This window comes from Oncorhynchus masou, unplaced genomic scaffold (assembly GCF_036934945.1).
Source record: "Oncorhynchus masou masou isolate Uvic2021 unplaced genomic scaffold, UVic_Omas_1.1 unplaced_scaffold_4168, whole genome shotgun sequence".
Taxonomy (NCBI): Eukaryota; Metazoa; Chordata; class Actinopteri; order Salmoniformes; family Salmonidae; genus Oncorhynchus; species Oncorhynchus masou.
In genome coordinates this window covers 10,685-30,647 of record NW_027010565.1, presented here as the reverse complement: position 1 = coordinate 30,647, position 19,963 = coordinate 10,685, and the positions used below count along the sequence as shown (strand labels likewise).

Sequence of the window (19,963 nt, the reverse complement as noted above, 5' to 3'; positions counted from 1 at the left end):
ATGTTCCAACATCTAGTGGAAAGCCTTCCCAGAAGAGTGAGGCTGTTATAGCAGCATTGTTCCAACATCTAGTGGAAAGCCTTCCCCAGAAGAGTGGAGGCTGTTATAGCAGCAATGTTCCAACATCTAGTGGAAAGCCTTCCCAGAAGAGTGGAGGCTGTTATAGCAGAAAAGAGGGAACCAACTCCATATTAATGCCCATAATATTGGAATAACATTTTTGACAAGCAGGTGTCCACATACACTACATGACAAAATGTATCTCAATGCATTTATTTTAATGTTGTTGTTGTTTTGTTTTTGTTTTATCTTTATTTAAATAGGCAAGTCAGTTAAAAGAACAGATTCTTATTTACAATGACAGATTTTTACCATGTGAGCTCAGGTATTTGATCTAGCAACCTTTCAGTTACTGGCTTAACACTCTAACCACTAGGCTACCCGTCGCCCCAATCAGGATGTTGTATAGAGGGATGTTATAGAAACAGGTAAAGGAGGTGACTCTGCTAATTCCTAAAAGGTTGCCTTTTTAATTCAGCCTGTACATGTTCTAGAAAAGCAATTAGCCTGCATGGAAGATTGATGTTTGGATATATTTACGCAACAAACTCTCCCCATTTACCATTTAAAAATGCTCTACAGTTAGTTTTTCTTGGGCTGGGATACATGCAATGGTTTGACTTGATCAATTGTGACTGAAGTATAAAAACAACATTCTCTGACACAGATAATTAGCTTTTTATTTGATGACTGCAATGAAAATGTAGGGCACATTCTCAATGAAATGTGGGGCACATTCTCAATGAAATGTAGGGCACATTCTCAATGAAATGTGGGGCACATTCTCAATGAAATGTAGGGAACATTCTCAATGAAATGTGGGGCACATTCTCAATGAAATGTAGGGAACATTCTCAATGAAATGTAGGGCACATTCTCAATGAAATGTAGGGCACATTCTCAATGAAATGTAGGGCACATTCTCAATGAAATGTAGGGCACATTCTTAATGAAATGTAGGGCACATTCTCAATAAAATGTAGGGCACATTCTCAATGAAATTGACAGATGATTTTGTACAGAGCAAATCTATAAATTTGAGCTTTTACCAACAGAAGTGAAAATGTAAATTTTTGAATGGTTAAATTAGGCCTACATTGATTTCAAGTGCACTTTTTCATTGCGTTGTCTTTGTCGCTTATTAGCCTACCTTCTTTTTCAAGTTGTCAAATCAATACTCTACATTTCATTGAGAATGTACCCTACATTTCATTGAGAATGTACCTCTACATTTCATTGAGAATGTACCCTACATTTCATTGAGAATGTGAACCTTCTTTTTCATGTTAAAGAAGTTTGTGGCTTTTGTCAAATCAATATTTTTTTGGTGGTTTTGAAAATTATGAGCGAAAACATTGTTAGGCCCAGTCCAATTTCCATCAAAATGCACTCGTTCTATGCTTAATTGTAAAGCAGGCCCCTGCATTCATTAAACACTATGATTTTTCAATATTGGTCAAATAGCACCTACAAAATTAAACTGTATAGGCCTGCAAAAATACATGATAAAGCATGAATAAAGAATGAATACTTACGTGTGAAACTCCGTGTTCTGTAGCATAGCTTCCAGAGTTTCGTTTTTCAGTTTTTAGAGAACAGAATGGCCAGAAAACCCAAGTAGAATCCATGTTTCATTTGTCTCCAGAAAGATCCTGATTATTAAATCGATAAATTACTTCAATTACACGTTACAGAGACTGAAAATGGCGCCTGTTATGTTGCGAGGCCGAATCCAGAGGTTATCGTTTAAAAGTGACTCCCGGATGAATGCCAGTTGTCAAATCCCCTGATGTTAGGCATTTTGAACCGCACTTCATTCGGTGCTACAGGGTCAAAGCCCGCCTACGGACTCACCCAAAACACCCTTCCTTTCCATTTGATTACTACAAAATGTCAGTCCTGATAAAACTTCAAATAGCCACAAAAAGCGCACGGTTGTAATTCATGCGTGTTCCTGAGCCGTTGCGCTGAGAGTGGAAGGTCCTAAAACCTCCGTTTGCCCTTGAGCTGCTGAGCGGCTGGCCCGGGCAGGATGGGAGCGACGCATGACCAGGGGATTAGGCTACGGCTGGCCCATGTCATCTCACATTCAAAAGTTATCAGGATTTGGGAAGCAATACCTTTTTTTAACCTCTCAATTGAGTCATCTGAAACCATTTGTGAGGCAACAGGAAATATGTTTAATTTCACTGCACGACATTTTACACAGAGCCTGCAAAAATAGAAAACAGAATGCAAAAACGTGTTTGCAAAAATGTGTTTAATCCTGAATCAATTTTTTCACGCACCGGTAGATATGAAATCTACTTTCTCAGAACTATTTACAGGTACATGTGGGAATGCGCATGCGCATGCTATTATACCTGTAGGCCTATTGGAATTAAATAATAAACGTTGCCCTGTTGCTCCCTCTGCCGGCACTACAGGCAAACGCCGGGCTGATTGTCAATTACATTTCGAGTGCCATTGCTTGGCTCCTGAATTTTTGAGCATGACACTTATCGCCTAATTGTCCAATTAATTGGCGCAGAAAACTAGCAATGACGACGCGAAGGCATAAACCATAATAACAAATTATAACAGTACATATGCAATCATAAAATTCAATTTCACGCTTAGTGATTTTGGACCTCTGAGTTAGATGCACTGGAATTACTGAAAAGAGTACTGGGATTCTCCGTCCTTGCTTTAACATACATAAGTATAGTTGTGTACCTATTGCAACTGGATCCATACTATCTTATGCAGGTAGATAAACGCATTAAGAAGACACTCTTTATGCTACGATGTCAACTCGTTGAAGCATCCATTATATCGATTTATTATTATTCTGGTGAGCAGAGTTTATTTAGTCTTCCCAACAAACATAGCTTCTCATTTCTCATTATGTCTAATTATAGACAAGCTGACTAACAAATAGCTGAAGGCCAGTCAAATTCTTCCAACCCGATCTAGAAACCATTTCTGTATGGACCTCGCTACTCGCTTCAGCACACGGTGGTCCCGATCTGTCAAGTTTATGTGCAGGTAGATAAGGCATTTAAAGGAACACTCATTGTGCTACGAAAGGTATTCTATTTGGCAAACATTTTGCATTATTGATGTAAACCGAACCATAAGGGGATCAACAAGACAAAGCAATATGGCACAAAGGACGTGATTAATATGTGTAATATATATAAATCATTCAGTAGAAATCAGCTCTATCTGTCATTAAAGCTATTTGTTCCATTTGAAAAACTATAAACTAGCATTTTTCTATTTTCTCATGTACACATATAAGTTCATGAATGCAAGAGTGCCTTTTATGATTGGCCAAATATGTTAGTAGAATACATAGATGTAGATAGCCAGCGGTGCCCTGCAGCACCAGGCATTCTGCATCATCGTAACAAAGTATCCGTCGCTGTCAATAGAGGCACTCACTCCACTGTAGTAGTTCATGAACTCCTCCTGAGTTACCTAAAGGAGAAGGACAAGACAACTCATTTACAAAATATACAAAACCAGCCAAGAATATCTGCTCCTTCCTTGTGTACATAAAAAGTTGTGTATAATTTATATATATATATATTTTTAAACCCTTTTTTTTGTTTGTTTAATGTAATATCAGCTACAATTCATTAGCCTGAAATACAGGGCCTGTTTGCATAAAACATCTTAAGTGTCTCCCTTTAGGAATAATTTCCCTTTACCTAAGGGAATCGTTTAAGGGGTTGAACAGAGCCAATGGAAACATAAGGTCATAATTTAAGGGTTTTATGGGTAGTTTGAAGGCAGGTAAGGCAGAGCCTCTGGTTACCGCGGAGATTACTTGATTCACTGTTCCAAGCCAGGACAAACACATTTATTTAGAACATAATAACACATATTTATTTTAGTTACTTTTTTTGCTCTCAACTTGTTGCTATTACTTTTAGCATGTCAAGTAACTTAGAGAGTAGGTAGCTAGCTGGTCAGCTAGCATGTCAAGCTAACTTTGAGAGTAGGTAGCTATTGGTGTTATTCTTCAAGTAACATAAACTCAAAGCAAATCAGGAAAAAAATAGGTTTATTTGAGAAGGACAAATCAAGATGTTATGCTGGGAGGTAGATATTTAGATGTTCAGTCTCCTCTGTCCTCAGCTTTTCCCCCAAATCAAAGGAACAGGATGCCATTTATAACCCCACTCCTAGCCTGGGGTTGACCAATCAGAAAGTCATGCAGTACAGCAGCCCGTGGCCAAATAACAAGTATCCTGCCCCCGACTTAATGTACAGAACATAGCACACGTAGCTCTGGGTTCGGTTGACATTCCACAGATTCTAAACAGCTGTTGAACTGAGACCCAACTCCCTATTTACAATTCCTATTGACCATTTGTACTATATTTAGTTTAGTACTCCTCGTCCTCTCAAAATCTGCGTTGTGTATTTATCTTCAAAATACTCTTATAGACCTCATAGGCACCCTTAACTTTCCACTTCATTTAAGGGAGAAATTAACGCTTAAATGTTTTGTGCATCTGACTTAATAAAGTTAAGGAAACTTTAAGTGAGAAAGATAAGGGGGGATTAACTTAAGATGTTTTATGAAACTGGGCCGGAGACCGGTTTTGTGATAACATTCCACTCCTTGTACTCCGTGCCTCAGATATGACATCGTCTGTTCTCCTCAGTTCTCTTGGAGCTGATTGTTGATAGAATGTTCACATTTGAAGATTGGAGAAAGGCCAGACTGTTTGGCATGACAGAGAGTGGCAAGGAGTGTGGAATGTTACTTTAAATAGGGTGGTACCCAGGCTAGCGGATTCGTCATTCCAGTAAACGGACAAATGTATTTATTACCTTGCCCGTCTTTGTCGTTGCAAGGGAATCAAAGCTGCTGAGAAAGTTAGGAAGACCTGTTCCTCTATCCCTCCCCACTCTTATATTTGGGGTGTTGTGAGCAGTTGTGACCACCCTCAGGTCCTCCACAGTGCCACCCGTCCCTGTCCGGTCTAACTTCTTAAAGGCCTGGCGATCACAGAATCCTGGCACTGGACATGGGAAGCTGAAGGGAACACAAACGCATGAAACAGCAATATACATCACTGCTTTTGCTTTATCATGCAAATATTAGATGTACTTTGGCTTGTTCAAATACTATTATGAGAGAACCATTATTCTACACTGTCCATAATCAATAAATGTGCATAATCAATTCGTTTTAGTGTCACTACTCTGTAATTATACCCTCAGATTCTCCAGAAACTCGTTGAAGTTGATGCTGCCACTGCCGTCCTTGTCACACAGTGTGAAGATCTACTGGGCCTCTCTCTGCTCACCACCACACCATAGTCCGCCAGTCCTTTAATAAACTCCTGCAGGTCCAGAGACCTGCTGCCATCGTCGTCCATGATGCGGACGTCCTGTATGGACAGGGGAGGAAGAGGGAGGATGTGGAGGGATTAATCACCTGTCTCTGGATATCTATGGAAATGTAATAATCAATTATGAATCAGTTATTATGAATTATTATTGGCCTTTTTGCATGCAGACTATTTTCACTTGTGAGTGAATATCATAATACCATAAGAAAGCGTTATTGTAAAGTTACAAAAAATGAATTGTTGTTGATGTTTTGCTTTTTCTATTTTAATTAGTTGCTCTTACCTTGCCAGTCCCTTGATGCCAGCCACTCCCCTGGCCAGACATTGCTGTCTCAGTACCTCCAGCGGGTCTGTGGCCTTGGTGTCTGAGGCCATGTCTTCTGTGTTACTGTGAAATATGGAGTAAAATACTCCATCTGCTTAGTTAATTTGTATTCAGATGTAGGTTAAACTTTTTTTAGGTTAAACTTTATGTTTGTAACAGAGGAAGTATAATGAGCAAGCAAGGAGAAAAAAGAGAGTTGAACTATGCTACACTCCTCCCCTAAAAACCTGTTACTAGGAATACACCCCTCCCCTAGAGACATGTCACTAAACTACCCCTACAAGACCTGTTACTATGTATGTGCACCAAGCCATCACAAGTCAGTTCAATAGTCAATTAATCATTAACCATCATAATTGCAGATATGTTCATATTGCAATTGCATTAGGTATTTTAGTGTTTCATATCAATATCATATGCAAAATGTCTCCTTAATTTGCTTAATTTACACCACTTTCATAAAAAAACGAGTCGTACTCTGTTGTCACAGGCAACACTTACACAACGTTTTTTTCAATGCCATAACTTCAAACCACTATCTATCAAAAATAATGCAACTAACATACCACAACTAAGCAATAATGAAGTATACGATTACCCAACAAAAATGGTACTTGTTCAAGTGTTCGCGTGTGAAGAGAAAGTGGTCTCACCTGGTGTTCTTGTCACCTGTTCCTCTAGTGTGCAATGCGTAATGTAATGTTGGTATGAATAGCGCACACCTCCTCCTCCTCTTTACATTACACTTCAGACCATGCATTGCCCAATCACGTGTCGTACCAGTAACGACAGTCATTTTCGATTTTCGCGGTAAGGAAAGGTAGTAAAGATAATATAAGGAAAAATCAATCGAATAGTAGAGCATTAAAAAAATGTTTTAAAAAATGGTGTCCCAAATGGCACCCTATTCTCTATATAGTGCACGATACCTGTAATATTATGATAGTGAGATAATTGTAAGCAGTAGAAGGCCTAGAATGGGTCATAGGTTTCAGGTGTGATGTTGAAAACGCTGGGATGGATGATTCCGGACCACGTCTGAAAAATGTAGATACATTATTTGGGACAGAAGTGGGGTAATACGTTGTCAGAAAAACATTATACGTGGTGGAAAAGGACATCTATTGTATTGTAACGACCCTTGAAAGGAGGAGTAGTGTAACAACCCTGGGTTTTATGAGCGCGGATATCGCATCTTCCGTTTGAGACCTGCTCCCTGCTGTTTGTTATCGACAATTAAAAGTCGTTTTAAGTCGGGAAATTTGTACTTTACCATTGATATTTTTGAAAATGTTTACTTTTACTTCACTATTGAAGCAATATGTACTTTTTACTTCCATACATTTTCCATGACACCAAAAAGCACTCGTTACATTTTGAATGCTCAGGCAGGACGGAAATATGGTCAATTCACACACCTATCAATTAGAGCTCTTCACAGGTCCACCTGAACCCGAATATACGAGATCCAACCAGTGACCAGAGCGGTTCTGGGATACAAAATTCTAAAAAATTCCCTCGTGCTGGGTCTGGTCCTGTTTGATTATCAATCGGATCTATGTACTGTGACTACAACTAGTGGACCCGAATAGACCCAATCACAGCTCTACATAGCTATAGCATATTTTATATTTCACTTATAAAGCCCTAGTGTAACGGATGTAAAACGGCTAGCTTAGTTAGCGGTGCGCGCTAAATAGCGTTTCAATCGGTGACATCACTTACTCTGAGACCTTGAAGTAGTAGTTCCCCTTGCTCTGCAATGGCCCCGGATTTTGTGGAGCGATGGGTAATGACGCTTCGAGGGGTGACTGTTGTTGATTGTGTGCAGTGGATCCCTGGTTCGCGCCCGGGTATGGGCGAGGGGACGGTCTAAAGTTATACTGTTACACTAGCCAACATATAAATAACTATTCGTTAACCAGAAGAGCAACTTGGCTGATAAAAAATTTTTTTTGTTACTCGGGTCGCTTAGATATGGTTCTAGTCCAGATTTGATAGTCCTCATGTCCGTTCAGGTTGGACCCGAGAAGACCTCTACTACCAATATAACGCGTTGTCATCCTTACTGCCTCTGACCTGGCGGATTCTCGAAACACAAATCCAGCTTTTGCAAGTGATTGAGTGTTGGAGTGTGCCCCTTGCTGTTCATAAATAAAGAAAAACAAGAAAACGGGGCTGTATGGTTTGTTTAATACAGAATTTGATGTATAGCATTTACTTTTACTCAAGTATGATAATTGGTACCCTTTTCCACCACTGTGACTGTACTTAAGTACATTTAAAACCATATTACTTGTAGACTTTTCTCAAGTAGTATTTCACTAGGTGACTTTCTCTTTTAATGGAGTCATTTTCTATTAGGGAACCTACTTTTACTCCCAAGACAATTGAGTACTTTTTCCACCACTGGGAATTTGCAAAGCAGCTGGTTAACACCATTAAATCCATGTAGGGTAATATAAACAAGAAGGAGAAAACTAAATTGTGTGTTTAGAAATGAGGGAACTAAATAATGATGATGGAACTCTTTGAAATAGATATTAGATTTATGTAGCAGTCAGTATGTTAGATTAAAAAAAACACATTTTGGCACAGTTGCTCAACAAATGGGTAAGCTGCTATGTCTACTAGATAAATATTCTTCAAACCATCATTTACTTCCAAATAAATACACAGACAGAATCAGACGCCAGAGATTTCCCAGGTCAGGTAAACCTCATGGCCTTATACAGCGCCATTCGGAAAGTATTCAGACCCCTTGAATGTTCCCCACATTTTGTTACAATACAGCCTTATTCTAAAAGGGATTAAATAAATGTTTTTTTTTCTCAGCAATCTACACACAATACCCAATAATGGCAAAGTGAAAACAGGTTGTTAGATATTTACAAATAAAAAATAAAATACAAAACAGAAATGCCTTATTTACATAAGTATTCAGACCCTTTTACTATGAGACTCAAAATTGAGCTCAGGTGCATTCTATTGATCATCCTCGAGATGTTTCTACAACTTGATTGGAGTCAATTGATTTGGACATGATTTGGAAAGGCACACACCTGTCTATATAAGGTCCCACAGTGGACAGTGCATGTCAGAGCAAAAACCAAGCCATGAGTTGTGGAATTGTGCGTAGAGCTCCAAGACAGGATTCTGTCGAGGCACAGATCTGGGGAAGGGTACCAAAACATTTCTGCAGCATTAAAGGTCCCCTAGAACACAGTGGCCTCAATCATTATTAAATGGAAGAAGTTGGAACCACCAAGACTCTTCCTAGAGCTGGCCACCCAGCCAAACTGACCAATCAGGGGACAAGGGCCTTGGTCAGGGAGGTGACCAAGAACTGGATGGTCACTCTGACAGAGCTCTAGAGTTCCTCAGTAGAGATGGATGAACTTTCCAGAAGGACAGCCAGGATGGTTGTCCTTCTGGAAAGTTCATCCAGAGATGCAGCACTCCACCAATGAGGCCTTTATGGTAGAGTGGCCAGACAGAAGCCACTCCTCAGTAAAAAGGCACATGACAGCCCAAAATGCACCTAAAGACTCTCAGAACATGAGAAACAAGATTCTCTGGTCTGATGACACCAAGATTGAACACTTTGGCATGTCTGGAGGAAACCTGGCACCATCCCTATGGTGAAGCATGGTGATGGCAGCATCATGCTGTGGGGATGTTTTTCAGCGGCAGGGACTGGAAGACTAGTCAGGATTGAGGGTAAGATGAACGGAGCAAAGTACAGAGATCCTTGATGGAAATCTGCTCAAGAGCGCTCAGGATCTCAGACTGGAGCGAAGGTTCACCTTCCAGCAGGACAACGACCCTAAGCACACAGCCAAAAAAATGCAGGAGAGACTTTGGGACAAGTCTCTGATTGTCCTTGAGTGGCCTAATCAGAGCCGGGACATGAACCAGATCGAACATCTCTGGAGAGACCTGAAAATAGCTGTGCAGCAACGCTCCCCATCCAACCTCACAGAACTTGAGAGGATCTGCAGAGAAGAATGAGAGACTCTCCAAATACATTTGTGCCAAGCTTGTAGCGTCATACCCAAGAAGACTCAAGGCTGTAATCGCTGCCAAAGGTGCTAAAACAAAGTACTGAGTAAAGGGTTTGAATACTTATGTAAATGTGATATGTTTTGCTAATTTATAAAAAATAAAAAAAATAAAAAACATCTAAAAACCTTTTTGCTTTGTCATTATGGGTTATTGTGTGTAAATTGATGAGGGGAAAAAACTATTGAATCCATTTTAGAATAAGGCCTCTAGCAAAATGTGGAAAAAGTCATTCTGAATACTTTCAGATTAACATATTGATTCGTTTTCTATGTGTTCATACAAAATGGCACCCTTAATAGTGCACTACTTTTGAACAGGGCCCATAGGGTCTATAAACTTATTGTTCACATTAATCAGGGATGTGAATTATATAATGGATTATATATTTAAAAGGTTATATATTTCTTTCAGCACTTTAAAGTTTAAGAATATTCTGTAATTATGTAACCTGTAATCTGAAACCACAGCAATAAAATCAAACAGTGAGTTCTTACATAATGTATTGGCAAACGCTTAGGAGGACATTATGTCAGTGAATTACTGATCGTGATTGTGTTTGGAGAAAGTTATTTTTTGAAGAGTACTAGATAAAAGCCTCGAATGGAAATAACAAAGATATAATGCTTGTGTTTTTGCTGGAACACCCTTAGACAAAAATGCCACAGAACATCTCATAATTTTAGAGAAGATAAGACGGCAGACATTTTGTGATATCTAGTGATAACGGCAGACATTTTGTGATATCTAGACGGCAGACATTTTGTGATATCTAGACGGCAGACATTTTGTGATATCTAGACGGCAGACATTTTGTGATATCTAGACGGCAGACATTTTGTGATATCTCCATGGAGGTTTGTATGCAGTTGGAAGGAAGGGAAGATGTTTGATAATGGTCCAGTAAAGGTCCTTGATCAATATTTTGAATGAAACATTTATCATTCCTTTCTGATTTCAAAAACAGAAGAGTTTCTCTCTATTGATCATGCCACATACTCCGTACTGTTCTAGTGACCGGGTCCATACTCACTCCACACTCCAGTACTGTTCTAGTAACCGGGTCCGGGTCCATACTCAGTACTGTTCTAGTGACCGGGTCCACACTCAGTACTGTTCTAGTGACCGGGCCCATACTCAGTACTGTTCTAGTGACCGGGTCCATACTCAGTACTGTTCTAGTGACCGGGTCCATACTCAGTACTGTTCTAGTGACCGGGTCCACACTCAGTACTGTTCTAGTGACCGGGTCCACACTCAGTACTGTTCTAGTGACCGGGTCCATACTCAGTACTGTTCTAGTGACCGGATCCACACTCAGTACTGTTCTAGTGACGGGTCCCTCAGTACTGTTCTAGTGACCGGGCCCATACTCAGTACTGTTCTAGTGACCGGGTCCATACTCAGTACTGTTCTAGTGACCGGGTCCACACTCAGTACTGTTCTAGTGACCGGGTCCACACTCAGTACTGTTCTAGTGACCGGAGTCCACACTCAGTACTGTTCTAGTGACCGGGTCTCAGTACTGTTCTAGTGACCGGGTCCATACTCAGTACTGTTCTACCGGGTCCACACTCCTGGGTCCATACTCAGTACTACAGGTGTGTTGCCCTCAACCAGTTCCATACAAATAGCCCGAGGCTAGTACTTTTTAAATATACCCATGTAGCCCACTGGCTAGCTATTTTTTCTATTAAAATATCCCATTGCACAGATTTTGGACCTTGTGTAGTAAAAATGCCAGAGTCTATAAGCTCAAGCTGATCGGTACACAACATCCTTGAATTCCATCCCTGAATACATCCACACAGATTCATATTCAGAACGTCATCCTGTTGCTCCAGCTTCCCGTACCCAGTATCCATGGACCCCGGAAAGTCAGACGATATTTAAATGTCACTTATATTTTTTAATTATTCTTAATTTATTGACTTCTGTCTCTTTATTATGTCGCATCGCCGAGAATGAATCTACAAGTAAGCATTTCATTGCGTGCACATGACAAAATGAACTAGACCTGACGTGATATCCCAGAAGGCATTGGTGCTCCTTCAATAGAACATGGAGATCCTGCAGCTCCAACGCCACCAGAGGGCAGACTCACATTCCATGAGGTGAAAGGTTCACAACCTTGCAGATAGGAATGGAATTCACAGAGCTGATCGCAGATATATTCCATGTGACAGACAATCACATCTATCTGAATGTTCGCCAACATGTCGCCCTCCTGTTATTGGCCCAAAGTCAAAAGTTCATCCACAGACATCATCCTGTTTCGCTGTAATCCGGTATCCGTGGGTAATATCCATGTATCAACTGAAATACATGTACATAACAATTAATTCTGTTCTCTATGATAGAGCATATTGTTGTTTAATTTTAATGCTGGGTCCTCCTGAACGCTGCCTTGAAACAAGACGGATAAAAGAAAACTCCACGGATCTTTCCGGGAACAGGCCCCAAGTTCGGGGATCGAATTGCACAACAACGCCTCCAGAGCCGACACTTCACTGCATCACGTGACCATAGCACCTGCGATGACAAGTCTCGCTTTTCATGAGGCATTGCATCCACACTGAGACATCATATTATTCTCTTAAGACATCATCCCAGTAGCCATTACTCATTGGTGGTTCAGAGGATGTGGTCGTTACAACGTTTACACCTCCCCCAGGGTCACGCACAGCCACACTCCCGTGCCAACACCTCCTGCACCGTGTGGTATCGACTGTTGTTATCCAGGAAGGAGATATCCTTCGTACGCGATAAGGCCGGCAGCACGGGCTGTACTGCACCTTGTCTCTCCGCCCCTTTTTAATGAGCCAGCCCTCCTGCGTGTGTTCCAGGGCGATGTCATAGTTGCGTCGTCGCGGCGCGCGAGTGCACCTGCCGCTGCAGTACCTGAAGAGGAGAGTCGTCGCTGTCGTAGCCCAGCCCCAGTTCCCCCACAGTCACCTCCACCTCCCGCAAAGAACACGGCTTTAACCTCTTCCTGCGCCCACTCTTAGCTCCCTTAGTCGTCTGGGAGGGCTCTCCTGGCTCTCCTCTCTACTGTTCCTGCCGCTCCCTCTTGCTACTCCTGTCAATCAGAGTCCCGATCACCTTCTTCAGTTCTCCCTCGGTGAAGCTCTGGAGAAGGTGGGAGACTGGAAGGAGATGGAGAGAGAGGACACTTAGATAGGGGTAGAAACAGGTACAGAGGCAGGGAAGTAGGGCGAACAGACAGACAGACAGACAGACAGACAGACAGACAGACAGACAGACAGACAAGGGAAGTGAGGCAGACAGACAGACAGACAGACAGACAGACAGACAGACAGACAGACAGACAGACAGACAGGACAGATGGACAGACAGGACAGACAGACAGACAGACAGACAAGGGAAGTGAGGCAGACAGACAGACTGCCTCACTTCCCTGGTCTGTCTGTCTGTCTGTCTGCCTCACTTCCCTGGTCTGACAGACAGACAAGGGAAGTGAGGCAGACAGACAGACAGACAGACAGACAGACAGACAGACAAGGGAAGTGAGGCAGACAGACAGACAGACTGCCTCACTTCCCTGGTCTGTCTGTCTGTCTGTCTGCCTCACTTCCCTGGTCTGACAGACAGACCAGGGAAGTGAGGCAGACAGACAGACAGACAGACAAGGGAAGTGAGGCAGACAGACAGACAGACAAGGGAAGTGAGGCAGACAGACAGGACAGACAAGGGAAGTGAGGCAAACAGAGACAGACAGACAGACAGACAAGGGAAGTGAGGCAGACAGACAGACAGAGACGCAGGCATGGCAGGATATAGGGACAGGGAGGCTTGAGATCAGAACAATCTATTCTACACCTCTCCTCAGGCCTCGGACACACAAAAAAGAGATAGCTATTGACTCAAACCAGAACCTCTGCCACATCCCAGTGACTTTCAGCATTCACCAGATATAATTTCCTTTCTGTCTAATGTTGCTGGATAGAAACACATAACACATCATCAGCCTATGAAAAGCTGTGTTGAAGGATCATACAACATGAAGTACAGCTCTACCTGTTATATTTCTACTCTAGGCCTATAGCACCCTTGGCAGTGCAGGGAAATGTGAGGTGGTGTGAGGTGATGTGTGATGATGTGAGGCGATGTGTGAGGTGATGTGTGGTGATGTGATGTGTGAGGTGATGTGATGTGTGAGGTGATGTGAGGTCGTGTGTGAGATGATGTGAGGTGGTGTGTGGTAATGTATGAGGTGATGTGTGAGGTGATGTGAGATGGTGTGAGGTGATGTGTGAGGTGATGTGTGAGGTGATGTGAGATGGTGGTGTGAGGCGGTGTGAGGTGAGGTGGTGTGATGTGTGAGGTGGTTTGATATGAGGTGATGTGAGGTGGTTTGATATGAGGTGGTGTGAGGTGAGGTGATGTGAGGTGGTGTGGTGTGAGTTGGTGTGAGGTGGTGTGTGAGGTGAAGTGAGGTGGTGTGTGGTAATGTATGAGGTGATGTGTGAGGTGGTATGAGGTGGTGTGAGGTGGTGTGAGAGGTGATGTGTGGTAATGTATGATGTGATGTGTGAGGTGGTGTGAGGTGGTGTGAGGTGGTGTGAGGTGAGGTGGTGTGAGATGATGTGAGGTGGTGTGGTGTGAGGTGGGGTGATGTGAGGTGGTGTGATGTGAGGTGGTGTGATGTGAGGTGGTGTGAGGAGTTATGAGGTGGTGTGGGGTGATTTGTGCGGTGGTGTGAGGTGATGTGTGATGAAGTGAGGTGGTGTGTGGTGGTGTGGTGTGGTGTGAGGTGATGTGATGTGAGGTGGTGTGGTGTGAGGTGTTGTGGTGTGTGAGGTGATGTGAGTTGGTGTGAAGTGAGGTGAGTTGGTGTGTGGTAATGTATGAGGTGATGTGTGAGGTGGTATGAGGTGGTGTGAGGTGGTGTGAGGTGGTGTGAGAGGTGATGTGTGGTAATGTATGATGTGATGTGTGAGGTGGTGTGAGGTGGTGTGAGGTGGTGTGAGGTGATGTGTGAGGTGAGGTGGTGTGATATGAAGTGGCGTGATGAGGTGGTGTGAGGTGATGTGTGAGGTGATGTGAGGTGGTGTGTGAGGTTGTGTGAGGTATTGTATGATGTGATGTGAGGTGGTGTGAGGTGGTGTGGTATTGTGAAGTGTGATGTGAGATGGTGTGAGGTGGTGTAGGGTGGTGTGTGGTATTGTATGATGTGATGTGAGGTGGTGTGAGGTGGTGCGAGTGGTGTGAGGTGAGGTGGTGTGAGGTGGTATGAGGTGTCGTGAGAGGGTGGTGTGAGGTGGTGTGGTGGTGTGTGGTAATGCATGATGTGATGTGTGAGGTGGTGTGAGGTGGTGAGAGGTGGTGAGTGGTGTGAGGTGGTGTGATATCAAGTGGCGTGATATGAGGTGGTGTGAGGTGATGTGTGAGGTGATGTGTGAGGTGGTGTGTGAGGTTGTGTGAGGTATTGTATGATGTGATGTGAGGTGGTGTGTGAGGTGGTGTGTGGTATTGTATGATGTGATGTGACATGGTGTGAGGTGGTGTGTGTGGTATTGTATGATGTGATGTGAGGTGGTGTGAGGTGGTGTGAGGTGGTGTGAGGTGAGGTGGTGTGAGGGTGGTATGAGGTGTCCTGAGAGGTGGTGTGAGGGGTGGTGTGTGGTAATGCATGATGTGATGTGTGAGGTGGTGTGAGGTGGTGAGAGGTGGTGAGAGGTGAAGGGTGTGTGGTGTGAGGTGGTGTGGATATCAAGTGGCGTGATATGAGGTGGCGTGATATGAGGTGGTGTGAGGTAATGTGTGAGGTGGTGTGAGGTGGTGTGGTAATGTATGATGTGATGTGTGAGGTGGTGTGAGGTGGTGGTGGTGTGAGGTGGTGTGTGAGGTGAGGTGGTGTGAGGTGGTGTGATATGAAGTGGCGTGATGAGGTGGGTGGAGTGTGATGTGTGAGGTGATGTGTGTGAGGTGGTGTGTGAGGTTGTGTGAGGTATTGTATGATGTGATGTGAGGTGGTGTGTGAGGTGGTGTGTGGTATTGTATGATGTGATGAGATGGTGTGGTGTGAGGTGGTGTGTGGTATTGTATGATGTGATGTGAGGTGGTGTGAGGTGGTGCGAGGTGGTGTGAGGTGAGGTGGTGTGAGGTGGTATGAGGTGTCGTGAGAGGTGGTGTGAGGTGGTGTGAGGTGGTGTGTGGTAATGCATGATGTGATGTGTGAGGTGGTGTGAGGTGGTGAGAGGTGGTGAGAGGTGTGAGGTGGTGTGATATCAAGTGGCGTGATATGAGGTGGTGTGAGGTGATGTGTGAGGTGATGTGTGAGGTGGTGTGTGAGGTTGTGTGAGGGTATTGTATGATGTGATGTGAGGTGGTGTGTGAGGTGGTGTGTGGTATTGTATGATGTGATGTGAGATGGTGTGAGGTGGTGTGTGGTATTGTATGATGTGATGTGAGGTGGTGTGAGGTGGTGCGAGGTGGTGTGAGGTGAGGTGGTGTGAGGTGGTATGAGGTGTCGTGAGAGGTGGTGTGAGGTGGTGTGAGGTGGTGTGTGGTAATGCATGATGTGATGTGTGAGGTGGTGTGAGGTGGTGAGAGGTGGTGAGAGGTGTGAGGTGGTGTAATATCAAGTGGCGTGATATGAGGTGGTGTGAGGTGATGTGTGAGGTGATGTGTGAGGTGGTGTGTGAGGTTGTGTGAGGTATTGTATGATGTGATGTGAGGTGGTGTGTGAGGTGGTGTGTGGTATTGTATGATGTGATGTGAGATGGTGTGAGGTGGTGTGGTATTGTATGATGTGATGTGAGGTGGTGAGGTGGTGCGAGGTGGTGGGAGGTGAGGTGGTGTGAGGTGGTATGAGGTGTATGGGAGAGGTGGTGTGAGGTGGTGTGAGGTGGTGTGTGGTGTAATGCATGATGTGATGTGTGAGGTGGTGTGAGGTGGTGAGAGGTGGTGAGAGGTGGTGTGTGTGTGAGGTGGTGTGATATCAAGTGGCTGATGAGGTGGCGTGATATGAGGTGGTGTGAGGTAATGTGAGGTGGTGTGAGGTGGTGTGTGGTAATGCATGATGTGATGTGTGAGGTGGTGTGAGGTGGTGAGAGGTAGTGTGTGGTGTGAGGTGGTGTGATATCAAGTGGCGTGATATGAGGTGGTGTGAGGTGGTGTGTGAGGTGGTGTGTGGTATTGTATGATGTGATGTGAGATGGTGTGAGGTGGTGTGAGGTGGTGTGTGGTATTGTATGATGTGATGTGAGGTGGTGTGAGGTGGTGTGAGGTGAGGTGGTGTGAGGTGGTATGAGGTGTCGTGAGAGGTGGTGTGAGGTGGTGTGAGGTGGTGTGAGGTGGTGTGTGGTAATGCATGATGTGATGTGTGAGGTGGTGTGAGGTGGTGAGAGGTGGTGAGAGGTGGTGTGTGGTGTGAGGTGGTGTGATATCAAGTGGCGTGATATGAGGTGGCGTGATATGAGGTGGTGTGAGGTAATGTGTGAGGTGGTGTGTGGTAATGCCTGATGTGATGTGTGAGGTGGTGTGAGGTGGTGAGAGGTGGTGAGAGGTAGTGTGTGGTGTGAGGTGGTGTGATATCAAGTGGCGTGATATCAAGTGGCGTGATATGAGGTGGCGTGATATGAGGTGGTGTGAGGTAATGTGTGAGGTGGTGTGTGGTATTGTATGATGTGATGTGAGGTGGTGTGAGTTGGTGTGAGGTGGTGTGTGAGGTGATGTGTGGTATTGTATGATGTGATGTGAGGTGGTGTGAGTTGGTGTGAGGTGGTGTGAGGTGGTGTGTGGTAATGTATGATGTGATGTGAGGTGGTGTGAGGTGATGTGAGATGGTGTGAGGTGATGTGTGAGGTGGTGTGTGGTAATGTATGATGTGGTGTGAGGTGGTGTGAGGTGGTATGAGGTGATGTGGTGTGAGTTGGTATGAGGTGTCGTGAGGTGGTGTGAGGTGATGTGGTGTGAGGTGGTGTGAGGTGAGGTGGTGTGAGGTGAGGTGGTGTGAGGTGAGGTGGTGTGAGGTGGTGTGAGGTGGTGTGAGGTGGTGTGAGGTGGTGTGGTGTGAGGTGAGGTGGTGTGAGGTGAGGTGGTGTGAGGGGAGGTGGTGTGAGATGGTATGAGGTGAGGTGAGGTGATGTGATGTGATGTGAGGTGGTGTGGTGTGAGGTGGTGTGAGGGGAGGTGGTGTGAGGTGTCGTGAGGTGAGGTGGTGTGAGGGGAGGTGGTGTGAGGTGTCGTGAGGTGAGGTGGTGTGAGGTGAGGTGGTGTGATGTGTGAGGTGGTTTGATATGAGGTGATGTGAGGTGGTGTGAGTTGGTGTGAGGTGAGGTGGTGTGGGGTGAGGTTGTGTGTGTGATAATGTGTGAGATGATGTGAGGTGATGTGAGGGGTGTGAGGTGGTGTGAGGTGGTGTGGTGTGAGGTGGTGTGATGTGAGATGGTGTGGTGTGAGGTGGTATGAGGTGGTGTGATGTGAGGGGGTGTGAGGTGGTGTGAGGTGATTTGTGAGGTGATGTGAGATGGTGTGTGAGGTGATGTGGTGTGAGGTGGTATGAGGTGGTGTGAGGTAATGTATGATGTGATGTGGTGTGAGGTGGTGTGTGGTATTGTATGATGTGATGTGAGGTGGTGTGAGGTGGTGTGTGGTATTGTATGATGTGATGTGAGGTGGTGTGAGGTGGTGTGAGATGGTGTGAGGTGATGTGTGAGGTGATGTGATGTGAGGTGTCGTGAGGTGGTGTGATGTGAGGTGGTGTGAGGTGGTGTGATGTGAGGTGGTGTGAGGTGTCGTGAGGTGGTGTGGTGTGAGGTGGTGTGAGGTGGTGTGGTGTGAGGTGGTGTGAGGTGGTGTGGTGTGAGGTGAGGTGGTGTGAGGTGAGGTGGTGTGAGGTGAGGTGAGGTGAGGTGATGTGGTGTGAGGTGAGTGGTGTGAGGGGAGGTAGTGTGAGGGGAGGTGGTGTGAGGTGGTATGAGGTGTCGTGAGGTGAGGTGGTATGAGGTGTCGTGAGGTGAGGTGGTGTGATGTGTGAGGTGGTTTGATATGAGGTGATGTGAGTTGGTGTGAGGTGAGGTGATGTGGTGTGAGGTGGTGTGTGAGGTAATGTGAGGTGGTATGAGGTGGTGTGATGTGAGGTGGTGTGAGGTGATTTGTGCAGTGGTGTGATGTGATTTGTGAGGTGATGTGAGGTGATGTGGTGTGAGGTGGTATGAGGTGGTGTGGTGTGAGGTGGTATGAGGTGGTGTGAGGTGATGTGTGAGGTGATGTGTGAGATGATGTGTGAGGTGATTTGTGAGTGATTTGTTAGGTGGTGTGAGGTGATGTGTGAGATGAGGTGAGGTGGTGTGATGTGATGTGAGAGGTGATGTGTGAGGTGATGTGAGATGGTGTGTGAGATGACGTGTGGTAATGTATGAGGTGATGTGAGGTGGTGTGGGGTGAGGTGGTGTGAGGTGATTTGTGAGGTGGTGTGAGGTGATGTGAGGTGGTGTGAGGTGATGTGTGAGGTGGTGTGATGTGATGTGTGATGTGATGTGTGAGGTGGTGTGAGGTGGTGTGAGGTGATGTGTGAGGTGATGTGTGAGGTGATGTGTGAGGTGATGTGTGAGGTGATGTGTGAGGTGATGTGACGGCAGGTTATTATGTCTCTTATCTCAACAACATTCCCCAGGCAGTGAATTGTTCTTTTATCTGAGGCCTGTGGGCCCGAATAGGTTTATAGGACACAACGAGAGTTACTAAGCCCCACTGTCAGCGCCATGACAACCTTTCCCCACATCACCTCATCTATAACACGCCGGTGGCTATGGAAACAAAAACTGTTTATTTTAACTTGCACTGGGAGAGGAGAGAGCTGATGGTGTCTACAGCCCGCACTGTTCTGTGGAGCCCAGCCTTCATCCTGGATGAGGAGGAAGACGATGATGATGATGATAATAATAATGGTGATGATGATGATAATGCTCCTGAAGATAATGGTGGTGGTGGTGGTGGTATTGGCTTTGTCACTGATAGTGACAATGGTTTTGAGCGATAATGATGATGGTGATGATGAAGATGATGGCAGCAACGCTATCCTAGGTTGAAGTCTTGCAGGTCAGTAAATAACCAGGATGTTTCTAGTGAGGAGGAGGAACAGTAACGTGGCACACAGCATGAAGACAAACTGGCGCCTTTCCATAACTTCATCTTA

At 44.7% G+C, this 19,963-nt stretch overlaps 2 pseudogenes; both read right to left on the bottom strand.

The window, feature by feature from the left end:
• Positions 1-3,384: 3,384 nt before the first annotated feature.
• On the bottom strand, positions 3,385-5,796 carry LOC135534927 (calcyphosin-like protein; annotated as a pseudogene).
• Positions 5,797-12,474: 6,678 nt separating this feature from the next.
• On the bottom strand, positions 12,475-19,736 carry LOC135534926 (neurturin-like; annotated as a pseudogene).
• Between the last annotated feature and the right edge of the window lie 227 nt (positions 19,737-19,963).